This window comes from Pleurodeles waltl, chromosome 2_2 (genome assembly GCF_031143425.1).
Source record: "Pleurodeles waltl isolate 20211129_DDA chromosome 2_2, aPleWal1.hap1.20221129, whole genome shotgun sequence".
Lineage (NCBI taxonomy): Eukaryota > Metazoa > Chordata > Amphibia > Caudata > Salamandridae > Pleurodeles > Pleurodeles waltl.
In genome coordinates, this window is record NC_090439.1 from 880471951 (window position 1) to 880487060 (window position 15110).

A 15110-nucleotide genomic window follows, 5' to 3' on the forward strand; every position below is an offset into this window, starting at 1 on the left:
CCATGGCCTCCATCCACACCCACACCTGCTTGGTCAGCTTCCGCTAGACTCCTACCACTTTTCTCTAGGTCCTCGGAGTCCAGGGCTGTGTAAGTACTGGCTGGTGGCGTGTGTTGGTAGCTTGGTGGTTCATTTGGAGACCCCGTAACTCTGTGTGTCCTCCCTGCGACTGGAGGTGGGGCCTGGAGTGATCCAAGGACATCCTGGAGAGTCTGTTCATTGATGGTTGGCATTGGTCATCCATGTCATCTGCAAAATCAAGGACAGGAAGGTTGGCAGGAGGTAAGCCATCATCCTCTGCAATGAGATAGTGTAAAATCAATATAAGTTTATTTTGGCTGTTAACATGGGACATAATTTAGTTGCCAGTGGAGGCTCGGTGACATGTTACTGACCCATGGTTGTAGTTTTACTTATGTGTAGCATTGTGCATCACACAGGGGTCAAGCTCACTAGGTATTTTGGGGCATATGTAGGTGCCCCGAGCACCACCATAGTGTCACTTTTGGTGAGGCTCAGATGACACAATGCCCTGTGCCATATTTACAAGGTGGCATGAAGCCACCTTCAGACGCAGCACTTTGTGTGTAAGGTGTGTGCAATGAGTGTTGCTATGGGCGTGCCACAGCAACACCCGTTGCATTTTGACACTGCCTTAGATTTACAACTTTTTGTAAACCGAAAGCTGTACCAACCTCTAAGGACAGCCCAGGGGTGTGGTTATCATGGCAAAACTAGGAGTAATGCTTACATTTCATTTAGATTTTTTGCTTTTTCTATGAGTGCCCCATTCAGCAGCACACATAATAAGAGCAATTCGCCCTTTAAGTTTGTTGTTGTGCAGGAAGGTGTTTCTTCCTGCACAAAAACAATCTTCCCCCAATGCAGCCATCCTTGCACTATGGTGGAAGGGTGCCTGTGTTGGCGCACAACAGCTAATTTACCATTTGGCAGGGGGGTACACAGGGGTGCGCAGTATACTTATGACTATGGCACATCCTTGAGCTTTGAAAATGACTCTGAGTGATGCTTCCTAATTTGGCACAGCAGCACGCACCATCATTTTTGGTTTGATCTGGCCCGCTATCTTGTCAGATGGTGAGTTTGCAGCTACTTGTACAGCTGCACACATGATGTTCACAGACATGTGTTGTATGTGTTTTATTTTGTGGCTATTCCCACATGGTGAATATAGTTGTCTCTGAGTTGTTGTGGGTTCACCCTGTATGGGAATTGTTCCACAGGTTGCAAGCTTTAGGGTAGATTATTCTCATGTGGCATGGCTCAGGGAAGCTGCAATATGTGTTGCACTACACTGCACCAGTTTAGATATGCAGGGATGTGCCATGTCTACTTGTATACAGTACAGCCCTGCAATTTCTTATGCCCCTACACAGATTTGTTCCCCATGCACCAACACAGGCATTGTTGTAGCATGATAAAGGGGTGCCTGCCTTGAAGGGATGATTTGTTCATGTGCAGGGAGGTGTCCCTTCCTGCACATGTACAAGCTATTTTTCCTAAGATGACATTTCAATGTGTGCTGCAGGATGCAGCACACAAGAGTAAAGGCAATGCGACAAGGAAGAAGGCAAGCATTTTGGCCAGAGACACCACTTCCTAGTCTCTGAAGTCTATGTTGTGTTGGTACAGGGGCTTTGACAATGTGCAATGGGTGTTGTAATGGCACAGCCACAACCATACTATTTGCACATGCCTTCCAGGCAATGTGCTGCATATTTACATGGTGGAGTATAGCCTTAGTAAGTGACCTATTTTGTCGTTGTGTATATGTTGGAGTGCATAGCACAACCAAAGCTTCAGTACATGGGTGGCCTGGGTGGGGATGGCGCGTCTTGATTCAGGGCCTATGTGTTCCGATGCAAACCTTTACCATGCATTGAGTGTGTCCTATGTGCCTCCCCCTTCTGACAATTGTGAATTCCAGATATCACCCCCCCTGCAACTTACCCTGCATTTGTGGTGGTTCTTGGTAGTCTGTGCTGTCCTGTCCTGCAGTTCCAGTGACCAGCTCCTCCGGGATGACCGCTGCAACCATCTCCTCCAGCTCATACAGGTCCTCCTGTGGTGCGGGACTTCCACCTCCAGTCTGCAGTGCTGTCTTTATGTTCCTGGTGAGTTTTTCCTTAGTCCTACGCCTGCAATCGTGCCAGCGCTTCATGCTGCTGACTTTGTCTACTATTTGCTGCCGTATTGCATCTCTCCTACCAACTGGCAATTTGGAGGGGACGAAGAGCTGGTGTTGGTGCTCCATCACCTCTCTGACCAGGATGTCATGCTCCTCCTCACTATAGAGACACTTGCGCTTTCTCTTCTCCTGGGACTTTTCTGTACCCTCCTGGGTGGTTGAGGTCTCCCTGAGGTCTCTCCTGGCCTGAAAAATTAATCTTCTCTTGAAATTGCACTTTTTCCTGCTTGTGCCCACTGACCCAAACCGGATATGATGAAGATTCCTTATGTCGAAAGGTACCCCTGCACCTGAAGCTCTCTGGCCTTGGGGAATCTTACCGATGGTCCAGCAATGTCCTGCGGGCAACTCGCCTACTTGTCCAGCCTTTAGTTTTCCACAAAAGACTGCCTGGGCCCAGCCTGCAGCATTTTTGTAATCCCCGGGTTCACCCATTGAAAAGCATTGGGTGGCCGACACTGTGTTGGCACCCTGCACATGGCGCTGACCTGTGCCCCACAGTGCTCATCTAAACCCCCCAGGTCTGTGCCCTGAGACCGCAGGTAGTTGCCTGCAACCTGTATCTTCCCAAGTGCCCCCAGTCCTCATAGGATTCCATCGAAAACCAGACACCAACTTTGACCTCTGCATCAAGCCGGTCCAGTGTTGCTGGTGGTCCACTTTTGAGGTCAACTTGAACTTTGACCTGTTTAAATCCTAACCACTGAAGCCTGGGATCACAAGTCGAGTACTTACCTGTGTATCTGTGCTAATACTTTCCCACCCCTTTGACTGCATTGGTTCCTATGAGAAATTGCATTGTCTTTACTTTTGAAATTAAAAAGTGTTACTTACTTGTACACTGTTTTAACTACAAAACCCAAACAAAGTGTATTTGATATATAAGCTTGATACAAACTTTTGGTTCTAGAAATAAAGTAACAAAATATATTTTTGCTATATAAAAACAAACATTGGCCTTGAGTTAGTCATTGAGTGTGTACCTCATTTCTTGACTGTGTGTGTACAACACATGCTTTGCACTACCCTCTGATAAGCCTAACTGCTCGACCACACTACCACAAAAGAGAGCATTAGCATTATCTAATTTAGCCTCTGTTAAGCTTCTAGAGATCCACTGGACCCTGTGCACACTATACCTCATTTTGGTATAGTATATACAGAGTCAGCTTCCTACGGCATTCTCTTCAGGGGCAAACAATTCTAACCAAGGCTCTCCCACTGCTGAAAAACGCCACTCATGATACGCTGGGCATCACTAGCTAAGTTTGTCCACCCTGGCATTCAGACAACCTGCCAGGTATATGCCCTGCTGTTCCAGCCATGTCCAGAGGTGAAGGGCCTCTTGACGAAGGGTCCATGACCCCACCCCACCCTGTTTGTTGCAGTACCACATGGCGTTGGTGGTGTTGTTGAACATGTGCACTAGTGTTCTCTTGATGCAGGGTAGGAAGGTTTTCAATGCTGATCAGATTGCTTGGAGCTCCAGCAAGTTGATGTGGAGCCCCGATTTCGCTGTAGAACAGAGTGCTCTAATCTCCCCCTCTCCCAAATGGCCGCCCCATCCCAAGTTTGTTACCCACCACTGCAGGTCTTTTCCAGTTCCCTTCGAGATCTGGACCATGTCAGAAAGATTCCCCTGATGCTTCGCCCACTGGAACTTCATGTCACACTGCAGAGCCATCATAAGACATCTGGCATATGTCACAAGCAGGATGCATGAGGCCCAGCAGCCTCACAGTCATTCTTACTGAAATCCATGATATAAGCTAAAACATCAGTATAATAGCCTAACTATCTTGGACTTGCTGCTCAGGAGAATGAGCCCAAAACAGCTCAGATGAAAGGGAGCATCTGAGAGGGAGTCACATGTGGCCTAGGCACGTTTATAGTGAACCCCAGCGAATGTCGGAGTCTGGCATAGTCTGGAGCTGGAAGACAACAGCCTGGGGCAAGCCCAACTTCAACAGCCAATTGTCGAGATAAGAGGAAGACTGGCACCCCTAATCTCCACAGATGAGCCGCAACCACCACTATCACTTTGATGAACACCTAAAGAACGCTGGTAAGGCCAAAGTGGAGCATGGTAAACTGAAAGTGCTCTTGACCTACCGTAAAGCGCAGGTAATATCTGTGGACAGGCAGGGTGGGAATATGGGAATAAATGTCCTGAAAGTCCAACGCTACCATCCAGACTCCTTGGTCTAGGGCAGACAAGACCTGAGCCAATGTAGGCATTTTGGATTTCTCCTTCTTGAGGAACAGATTGAGGGTTTGCAGATCTAAGATAAGCCGAAGACCTTTGTTCTTTTTGGGTAGCAGAAAGTAGCAGGAATAGTAACCACTGCCTACTTCTGACATCGGAACCCTCTCTATGACTGCCTTGACTAAGAGAGGTGTGACTTCTTGGACAAATGATCCTCCATCAGCTGATCATGAGTTGGGGGTACAGGAGGTGGAGAGAATTGGAAGTTGAGGGAGTAGTCCCTCTTGATGATCTGTAAGACCCACCTGTCCGATGTTATGGACTGCCAGTAGTGGAGATGTTGGCAGATTCTGCCACCAATTAGACACCCATTATCTTGTAGGGCATGATTAGGAGGGCTTAGGGGCTGTGGCTGTAACATATTTCTGGCTACCAGACCCACGGGCGGTATGATCCACTCCCTCACCCATGCATAGCCTGGGAAGGTTGCGCAGGACAGTTGCTGGAATAGGGTTGGTGCGGTTGAATGGCCCTTCTGTAGTCACGAAATGGGTGAAAGGCAGACTGAGAAAGACGTGGGGCAGCAAAGAGGCCAAAGCACTTGGCTGTAGCTTGCGAGTCCTTAAAGCACTCCAGCACCTAGTCTGCCTGGTCTCTGAAGAGACGGGTGCCATTGGAGGGCATGTCCATGGGGGTAGCCTGGCCATCCCCCTAAAAGCCAGATGTTCTCAGCCAGACATGGCGTCTAAGCACCACTGTTGAGTAAACCATTCTGCCCAGCAAATTGTTTGTTTCTAAACCACACCTAATAGTTCACTTAGCTGCGTCCCTCCTGTCCTTGACTGCTTGGTAGAGAATGGCCCGAGACTCCTCTGAGACCTGTGGCAGCACCTGATCAACCATGTTCCACAATGTATGGGAATATCAGCTCAATAAGCGTGTGGTGTTCACCGACCACAACGCAAGGCTGGTAGAAGAAAACATTTTCTTTCAAAAGCTATTCAGCCTCTTGGATTCCCTGTCCCAGGGTGCGGCAGGAAATATGCCATGGGAGGTTGGAGCTTGGACCACCAAGCTCTCAGTGGTGGGGTGTTGGGTGAGGAAACTTGGATCCCCAGGTGCAGGATGATGGCAGCAACCAATTGTCCTGTTCACAGGAGCCCTTGTGCTGGGCTTGGATCAGGTTACCAGTAGGACATCAGTCATTGCTTCATTAAAAGGGAGCAAGGGTGGGAGCGCATATCTGAGGTGTCAAGATGGCGGTCGCACTTTAGAAGTGCTCCCACCCCTCCCTCATCCGCTTTGCCTAAACGCTCAGATCACCAACTTTTTAGACCCCAGCGGTTGTCTGAGGCTGCCGTGACTCCCTTGACACCAGCTGAGGTGAGTAGCTAGCGTCTACATTGACGTTGGGCAGCTATTCTGTGATTGATGCAGCACTGTTAAATGGTGACCGCTGTCTGAGGCCAGGATCCAGACGGGCCCACCAGCAGAATCCTGCGCACTGTCAGGGCCCAACACTTCAGGCCTGCCGCCCACTAGATGTATCCTGGAGGGACTCTGGTGAGTTTTGCTCCCTTGGCCCCATCCTCTCCGGCCTTTGCTTCCCTGGGAATGCTCCTGGTCCTTGCAGCGGGAGACTGGTGGGGGAGAAGCGGGCCCTATCATACCCCCGGGAGGCACAACACCTTTGGAGCGTCCAGAAGCCCCCACGAGCAAAGGCAGACCACTGCTACAGTCCAACCTTTAGAGGAACTCCCTCCCGGCTGCCACCTTCCCTGGACTGCGGCCTCCCCTGCTAAAACAACTAATACAATTAGATGAGCCACAGTCAGCCTGATCGGAGGAACAAGACTGGGCAGCTCTGACCGGCTGCAAGGCAGACTATACTGTCTGGAGGGTGCCCAACCCTGACTAAGCGCACCAGAGGCCTAGCAGAGGTACTTCAACAGCGGCATACAGGGCCTCATATGCACGGACTTCCCTGGGCCTGATGCCTAGTCTAGCTCAGCTGCAGGAGACATCAGTGCTACAGGGGACATCCGGAGCACGATGGTCCACCCCTCTGAGATTGGCACATGGGACCGGAGAGAACACCATCAAAGCTGGGGCCATAAGAGACCACCTCCTGCGGCAGGTCTGTAAGTAACTGCTGCAATCTTTAATGCAAAATGCGCAGATCAGGGTACAAACCCAGTGAAGAGTGAAAGTCTCAGACTCCGAAGGAGCGGGCTCATTGCGTTTTTGGACCCTGAGTAGCCCACCCTTGATTGCACTTCGACTGCTGGAGCAACCCATGGGCCCCGAGTCTCGTGTGACACCATTACTGTGCGAGGTTGTGCCCAGTCTGCCTCCTAGGACTGTTTCTGGGACCGTGTCGAGAGTAGGGTTGAGGTGACAATCAGAGGAAGTGGGGAAGACGACTCAACTTTGGGTTCCGAGGAATGAAGCAAATACTGTAGTGCCCCACACCTCCCACTCTGGATGCTATATTGAAAGTCACCCTCAAACAGATCACCCTACTCACCTTCTTGGCCATCAGCTGTGTATGTGGGTCCGTTGGTCTGGGGTGGTCCCTCCGGAGTTCAGCAACTCATGTGACTGAGAGGAGTGACAGGCGGGCTGAACTGTTGAACTACTGAGATGCAAACATAGGGCTCAGATTGCAGCGGCCATAGGCAAGGATAAAGCATCCTGTTCCTCCACGGCCCAGACACATATGGACCAGTACACTACTGGCCCACCTGTGGAAGCCGACACCTCAGCCGACGGATGATTTGGCCATGATCTTCAGGCGATTCAATCATCATGGGAGGTGGTTGTAGATAAGATAGGGGATGTGAGGGTGAATGTTGCACTATTATTCCATGACCTCCATAATGCGACAGCCAGGAACACTGAGGCTGAAACACGAATCTCTGATGTGGAGGATGAAATGAAAACTCTTAAATTGAACTGCACCGCTGTGCAGAGGATGCAGAAAAGCGATCACGGAGTAACAATGTATGTATCATTGGCATCTCTGAGAATACGGAATCCCAACCAATGGTGGACTTCCTTGAATGCTTGTTCAGATCTTGGTGGCCAGAGACCCACCTCTCACCCTGGTTTGCAATCAAGCGGACCCACTGCGCACTGTTGGCAAAACCTCCCTCGGTTGCGTCACCCAGGCCAGTAATAGTCCGGTTTCAAAGACAGAGATGCGGTCCTATAGGAAGCCCAGAATCGTGCAGATCTTTAATGTGGGGATGCCAGGGTCCTACTGTTCCCAGACTAAACGAAAGAGGTCCAGCAACAACGAGGGTCTTACCTAGATGTCAAGCAGAAGCTCAGAGCGATGGGGATACCATATTACCTCCTCTTCCCTGCTTGTCTCAGGGTGGTCTACAATGATAAAACTTGCTTCTTTGAAACCCCCGCTTTGGCCTAGACATGGCTCACAGAGAAACGGCCATTGATGCGTCCTGGGAGTAGTCCCCCACCTGACTCATCTCAAATTGCTCAACTCTATGCTGAGGAACAACCCAAAACTCAGCAGAAACAACCACATTCTCTGAGGCATAAGTCGTCCCAGCAAGCTAGGTCTACATCTCTGGTGCTGGGATATTGAGGGGACTCACAACGATCAACAGCTGTTGAAGCGGCCACGCCGGTGGTGACACAGACTTCAGGACCGGTAGTGCTGTCCAGGGTGCTCTCCCCGACGGGGCAAACTCAAGCAGTGACACCAATTTATCCCAAAGCCCCCACAATTTAATGTCTCTATGGAAACTGCCACCTGAGAACTGCTCTTTACTGACTGAGCACAGCAGATGTGTTATGTTCAAGGTGATCTGATGCTGATTGTTATCCTGAATTATGGAGGGGTCACCCGCAATCCACTGGTTTGAAACATTGATATTTTGATTTCTATAGATTGTTATTTATATATATTGGGTTTCAGATGCTTCTGGGGTGGGGGGGGAGAGTATGGGGAGGGACAGGAGTTGGGGGATCTATAAGATGGCTGACAAGTTGCTACTTTTGTTTGTTTGGGTATATGTTCAAGACATTTTACTTGAAACCCATATGGATAGGAACACACACCCTCAAAGGGTGGACACAATTCCATGGGTACATACAGAACTAAAGGACTCCACAGTTTTGACATTAAGCGGGAAGATCGGGTTTAATGGCCCAACCCCCCTGAGTTACCCCATACTTTCTCACACCTGAAATGGTAAGACCTTTCTAAGTTCTGTCCTGGAATGCTAATGGTCTCATGGACAAGATAAAACGTATTGCAGTCCTTAGCTTTGCCCAGCGGCACGGCACGGCACGGATGTCCTCATGAAACAAGAAACACATCTGATGGGGGAGTGCTGGCCCGACGAGGATATGATTGAGTCCACAACACTGGTTTTACTTGGGGGTCCAGAGGAGTAGCTGTCCTTCTGCGATGCTCCTTCCGGAAGATGGTTGATAAGGTTGTTAGAGACAAACATGGGTGATATGTAAGTCTGATGGGCACAATACAGGGTCATACGCTTAACTTTGTGAGTGTTTATGCCCCCAAAGTGGCAGCGCAGGCTTGTCTGCAAGACCTTTAGAAGGGATTATTAAATCTACCTCATTGGCTGACACTGATAGGCAGCAGTCCATGACCCCGAGACACACGTCAGGTCCCCCCTCCACCTCCCGATGTACAGTAGCACAACATAACAGACTGGCTCACATCGCTAGGACTAAGTGATGTATGGCGAACATGGCATCTGAGGGCCCAACAATTTACGTATACCTCAGCAGCACACCCACATACAATCCAGAATAGATTTTCTCCTAACACCAGCCAGTGATTGTAGTGCTATTACTCATATTCAAACTCTTCCGAGGCGCATCTCCGACCATGCCCCCCTCCTTGCACGTGTTGCTTCTGCCGGGAGAGAGGCCCGTCCCCTATGGCATCTCCAGGCCTGGTATTCACAAAACAAAGCCTGCACTCAATACCTGCATACCGAACTGCAGGCCTATTTTGCCATTACTGATTGTTCTGTCAGATCTACCGGAATTCTCTGGACGGCTATTAAGGCTGGGATCAGGGGCTTGGCCAAAGGATTTGTGTGATTCCAGGAGCGACTGAGCATATCATAAATTACACAATTAGAGGCCTAGGCCCTGCAGCTTGAAACTAAACTAGCGACACAACCCGAGGAGACAGACTCATGTTGGCTGGCACTGCTTCAGGAGGAGATATGCAACCTATCCATGGAAGCAGCCAAATACCCGTGGCATGCATCCACGTCCAGGGTAAGCGGCTAGGGGGATAACAATGGGAAACTACTTTATTGGCTGGTATCCCAGAGCCTACTATCTAGAATTATTCCCAAAATTGAAGTTCTAAGTGGCAACAAGGTGCATACACTCCCAGAGGTGGCAGAAGCGGTTGCCAAATATTATTTCGAGAGGCGTTCAATACGGTGGACTAGAACTACCTACACTTCATGCTGCAATGGACCGGAAAAGGACTGCTGTCCTGCAGATTGGTACAGGCACTGTATGTTAACCCTGAAGCCCTGGTACAGGTGAATGGTACTCTAACTCAGGGCTTTCCTATTCGCCATGATACCTGTCAGGGTTGCATCTTCGCACCCCTCCTGTTTGCTGTGGCAATGGAACCACTGGCGCAATTAGTAAGGAATTATTCTTTGTTTGGCGGGTGGAAATGGGACAGCAACCATGAGGACCGCATTGCACTCTATGCGGATGATGTCCTCCTGTACCTGGCAAACCCGGATGACAGTGGCCCAGATAACCTCCACTTATTGAGATGCTTCGAAGAGGCCTCTAGGCTCAGAATTAACCCTTCGAAATTGGTGCTAGTACCCTTATCACTAACCTGAGACTACTTTGCCTTTGAAATAGTACCCATTAGGTGATTAAGCTTCAAGTACCTGGGTATTTGTGTGGCGCTCCTCCCCGACCTAACCTGGACCTCAATCCTGAGGCCGTTAACACAGGGAGCGACTGCAGATCTCTCGAAATGGCGCTCCCACCCCTGTACGTGTTAGGTCATATAACACTTTTTTAAATGATGATCCTCCTGCAATTTTTATATATCTTTCAGAACTTATAATTTCCACTGCCATGCTCCTGGCTTCGTACCTTTGATAAAACCATAACATCTTTCCTCTGGCAGGGTACTAGACACCGCATTGCAATGCAGCATTGTCAGAGAGACCCATATGATTGGGTACTGGGCATGACAAATCTATCTGTACTATGTGGCGACCCAACTCCTGATTATACATGATTGGTTCACGGGGGTGGTCAGACCCAGTGTCTACGTTGGAACTTAACACATTGAACTTTCCTCGAATATTTGATATAATTTACAGCTCGCCGATTCCCAAAAACATAAGCCTGGAGCTAGGATAGTGTTCTTGGCATGGCAGGAGGCCCTGCAACACACACGGTGGGCGACTACCCTCACCCACCAAACTCCCCTCTGGAGGGGAACCTGGCAATAGGAGACAGCAGCTCTACAGGGCTTTGCAAAATGGGATCACCTAGGAATTTCACAACTTGGAGACATCTGGCAAGAAACACATGTGTTTCTTTCAAGAGCTGCAAACATCCTACTACCATTCACACACACAATTTTATAAATATCTCCAACTTCACCATATGCTCCAGACACATATCACAGACTCTAACCCATTACCAGAATATAGCCCGATGGAGGCTAAACTATTGATGGGTGCAATGGGGAAAAGGGGAGTGTCCCAAATATATAAAATGCTGATTAACAATGCTCCACGAGATCTGAATCACATTAGAGCGAGGTAGGACAGATGACTAGGCCCACTGGAAGAAAAAGACTGGGGGGGTGCCCTAATGGCTCCGAGACTTATAACTATGTCGTCCCGCCTAAGACTCATACAAACATACTACTTATATGGGGTATACCTCTCCCCCACTATGCTGCATTTAGGGGTGATTCTCCCAAACACTGTGTAGGAAAGTCCCATCTTTCTGGCATAGTTATCCCCACTGTTTGCCTGATGTCAGTGTGCTTAGACTGTTTTCACTGGGATCCTGCTAACCAGGACCCCCTTGATTATGCTCCCCTCCAAATTTAGTAGCTTTAGTACGTCTTACACCCCACAATTGGCTTACTGGGATACCCCCGTAAGTCCCTAGTATATGGTACCTAGGTACCCAGGGCATTGGTACACCAGGGGTCCCCCATTGGCTGCAGCATGTACTTTGCCACCCATGGGAGCCCATAAAAACTGTCTGCAGGCTAGCCGTTTGCAATCTGCATGAAAAGGTGCTTGCACCCTTTCACTGCTGGTCTCTACACCAGGTCACTGTAAGTCATCCCTATAGTAGGCACTTCCAGTCCAAAGGGCAGGGTGCAGGTCCATGTGTATGTGGGAACCCCTGCATGAGCAGAGGTGCCCCAACGAACTTCAGTTCCAATCCCCTGAACTTCAAAAGTGCGGGGAAACCATTTTAGCTATGTACTGGCTGTAGTCGAGCTACATAACGGTAACTCCAAACCTAAGCATGCATCCAGGTATGTCGGAATAATACCCCAATACTGATGCCAGTATTGGCGGCATGATTCCATGTACGCAGGAGGCTCCTTAGAGGACCCCCCAGTACTGCTCCTACCAGTCTTTCAGGGTCTGCAAGAAGCCAACGCAGCTGCACCCCCTCAGACAGGATTCTGCCCTCCTGCTCCTTGATCATCTCAAACAGGGGAAGGCAGAACAAAGGATTTCCTTGAGAAAGGGGTGCAACCTCCTCTCCCTTTGATAATAGGTGTTACAGGGCTGGAGAAGGGTAGCCTCCCCGCGCCACTGGTTTGTTTTGACATGCACATTTGGTGCCTCTCTTGCATAATGCGGTTGGGAACCCTGGTCCCTGTTCTGGCTCAAAACTGGACAAAGGAAAGGAGAGTGACTACACTCCTGTCCATCACCACCCAAGGGGTGGTGCCCAGAGCTCCTCCAGGTGGCCACTTGGTTCTTCCATCTTGAAATCAAGGTGTACAGAGGCCCCTGGGAGCATATGACTGGTCAGGGTGCATAGCGGACGTCAGTGACCTCTTCTGATAGGTGCTCACCTCACAAAGTGACCAAGCCCCTTTTTGAGGCTATTCAGGGACTCCCTGGCGAGTGGGTCCCGAGATTCATAGTGCAAGATTCCACCAGGACTCCTTAGCAAAGACCTCTTCTGCTCCTGGCCACCGGAACCTCTGTTGGGCTTCACAGGAACCTGAGGGGTCCCATGGGTCCTCTCTGCCTTCTATCCAACTTGGGAGACTGTGAGCCCTTTCTTCTTCCTCCAAGACAGAACCCCTGTGCACCACGACTGTTGCAGCAACCAAGGCTTGTTGACTCCTGCTCCAAGGGATTTTCAGGCTCCAAGTAGCCCCAGTCCCCAGCATTCCACCGCTGCAAGGACAGTCTCCTCTCTTCTGCTCCAGTGACGTGGGACTTCTTTTCAGGTGTGCTGACTGGGCCCCACTGTGACTTACTGTGCCTGCTGTAAGTGGGTTGCCCGTGGGGGCTCCGACTGCTTCTTCTGGCTCTGTCTTCTCAGGGTCAGCCCAGACTCCCCTCCAAGGGTCGAGCTCCCACAACCTTGTTGGTCCTCTTCAGCTCTGCAAATCTCCAACAGATTCTTTTTGGTGGTCCTCCTAACCACTGACCCATCTGCAATCCGATGACCCACAAGGGACAGCTCCTGGGTGACTTCAGGGACACCTCTGCAGCTCCTGGACTCCACAGATGGGCTTTCTCCATCACCATCGACCCGGATCTTCACCCCAGAAGGATGGACATTGCCTCCTGCCAACCTGGACACTCCTACATAGACTGGACTCTGTCCCCCTTCTTTTGCAGGTCCTCTCCATTCAGAATCCACCGTTGGGTTCCACCGGCCTGGCCTGCTTTTGCAATATTCCATTTATGAGTCCCCATGTTAGCCTATTGGGCAACCAAGTAACTTACCTCTCCTTTCCTGGTCGCTGGGGATCTTCTAGATACTTACCTCTTGGGGTCCCCCTCTTTCCCAGCCCTTGGCTAACCACTCCATAGCCTCTGGTGGGAGACCCATTCTCGCATTCAACTTTTTTAGTATATGGTTTGGCCCCCTATGGGGCCCTTGCTATTTTATGCCATTTGCTAATATTTACTTGTGCCTATTTCGTGTGAAGTTACCTCCACAAGGGGTTTGCCTATAGTAATCTAGTTTGTTTTTCCTGTAATAAAGTTAGGATTCAGGAGTGTCATTTCCATTCTCCTGTCTGTATTGCTTCAAAATCAATAAAAATTGTTTATTTAAAAAAAAAAAAAAGTAAAAAGGAGCAAGTGTTTGGACGAGGAAGCTCCAGGTTGAAGCACTTTCGTTAAGATGCTTGTTTTGACTGCCACCGAGGGTAGCTCAAGGTCCAGGACCTCAGCTGCCCTCTTCGCCACCATAGAGTATGTTGGTCCCTCCTATGTAGCTATGGTAGGAGGTGAAAGCAAGCCATTATCTGGAAGGTATCCAGTCCACTGGCATCAGCCAGTTCCACACACCAGTCCATGCTTTCCTGGCATTTTAAAGGGTCCAGTGACCCCTCCCATTCTTCCCCGAGGCCTAATTCTTCAGAACAGGGCTCAGGCACCAGACTTAGGACAAGGGGTTCCTGTCGGTGTCAGAATCTGCGTTGATCGATGACTTTCCGGCTCCGTGTCGGATACAGGGATCAAACGCTGGCACCACTGGTGGGCACCAGAAGCATTGGCGTTGGGACAGGCCAAGGTGGCACGACCGGTGCCGGTCTGGATCTGTGATGGGATTCATGGAGGCTCATCAGAGCCAAGGCCGAAGGTGTGGGGGCAGAACCTGATGGGGCTTCCTCTAACCCCACAGGGCCTGAAGCCAATCAGGAGGGGTTGGCCCACTCAAATACGTAGCACATGGTCTCGCAAAATTCTCTCACCTGAGTAGGAGTCGCTCCGGCTCCCAGAAAAGCAGTGAGGCGCAAAGTGTGACCTGGCAATGGCTCCTCAGAACTATGCCTCGATCCCCAATGTTCCTTCATCACCTTGGCCAACATTGTTGAGAAGTCAAAATATGATTTGACTTCATGTGCTTCTTATGCCTCTTTCTTGAATGCCCCAAGGACTTGGAGTGGGAAAAAGAGGACTTTGGGCTCCTGGAGTGGTCCAGCGACCCTCCCATCGATCAGGGGTGAGACCTCCTAGGAGTCGTGTGATGCAGTGTTGCCTGCTGAGCAGCTTCAGCTACCGTTCCCTCAAAACCTTCGACGCCATGGCCTGGCAGTCGGAGCCCGACTTGTAGTCATAGTCGCTCTGAAGACACCACAGACACACCAAATGGGGGTCTGTAACTGACATGGCACGGTGACAGGCGCTACATGGTTTAAAACGTATCTTTCTCAAAGACATCCTCGACACTCCAGGAGTAAAATCTCCTCAAAACCCAAAGTTGTCAAAATGTTGAAAAAGGCCTGCCAAAAACAACAGAGAGGTAGTTCTTCTCTTCTCTTCATCAGCGCTAACTGGTGCAGAAAGAAAAGAACTGATGTCAGCAAGCTGAGGTGGCGCCTATATAGGTAAACTCAATGTCACTTCCGGCACAGAACACGCCATCGACGTCACCTACAGGCGCACAGGGGTACTGATCATGAAAAATCTT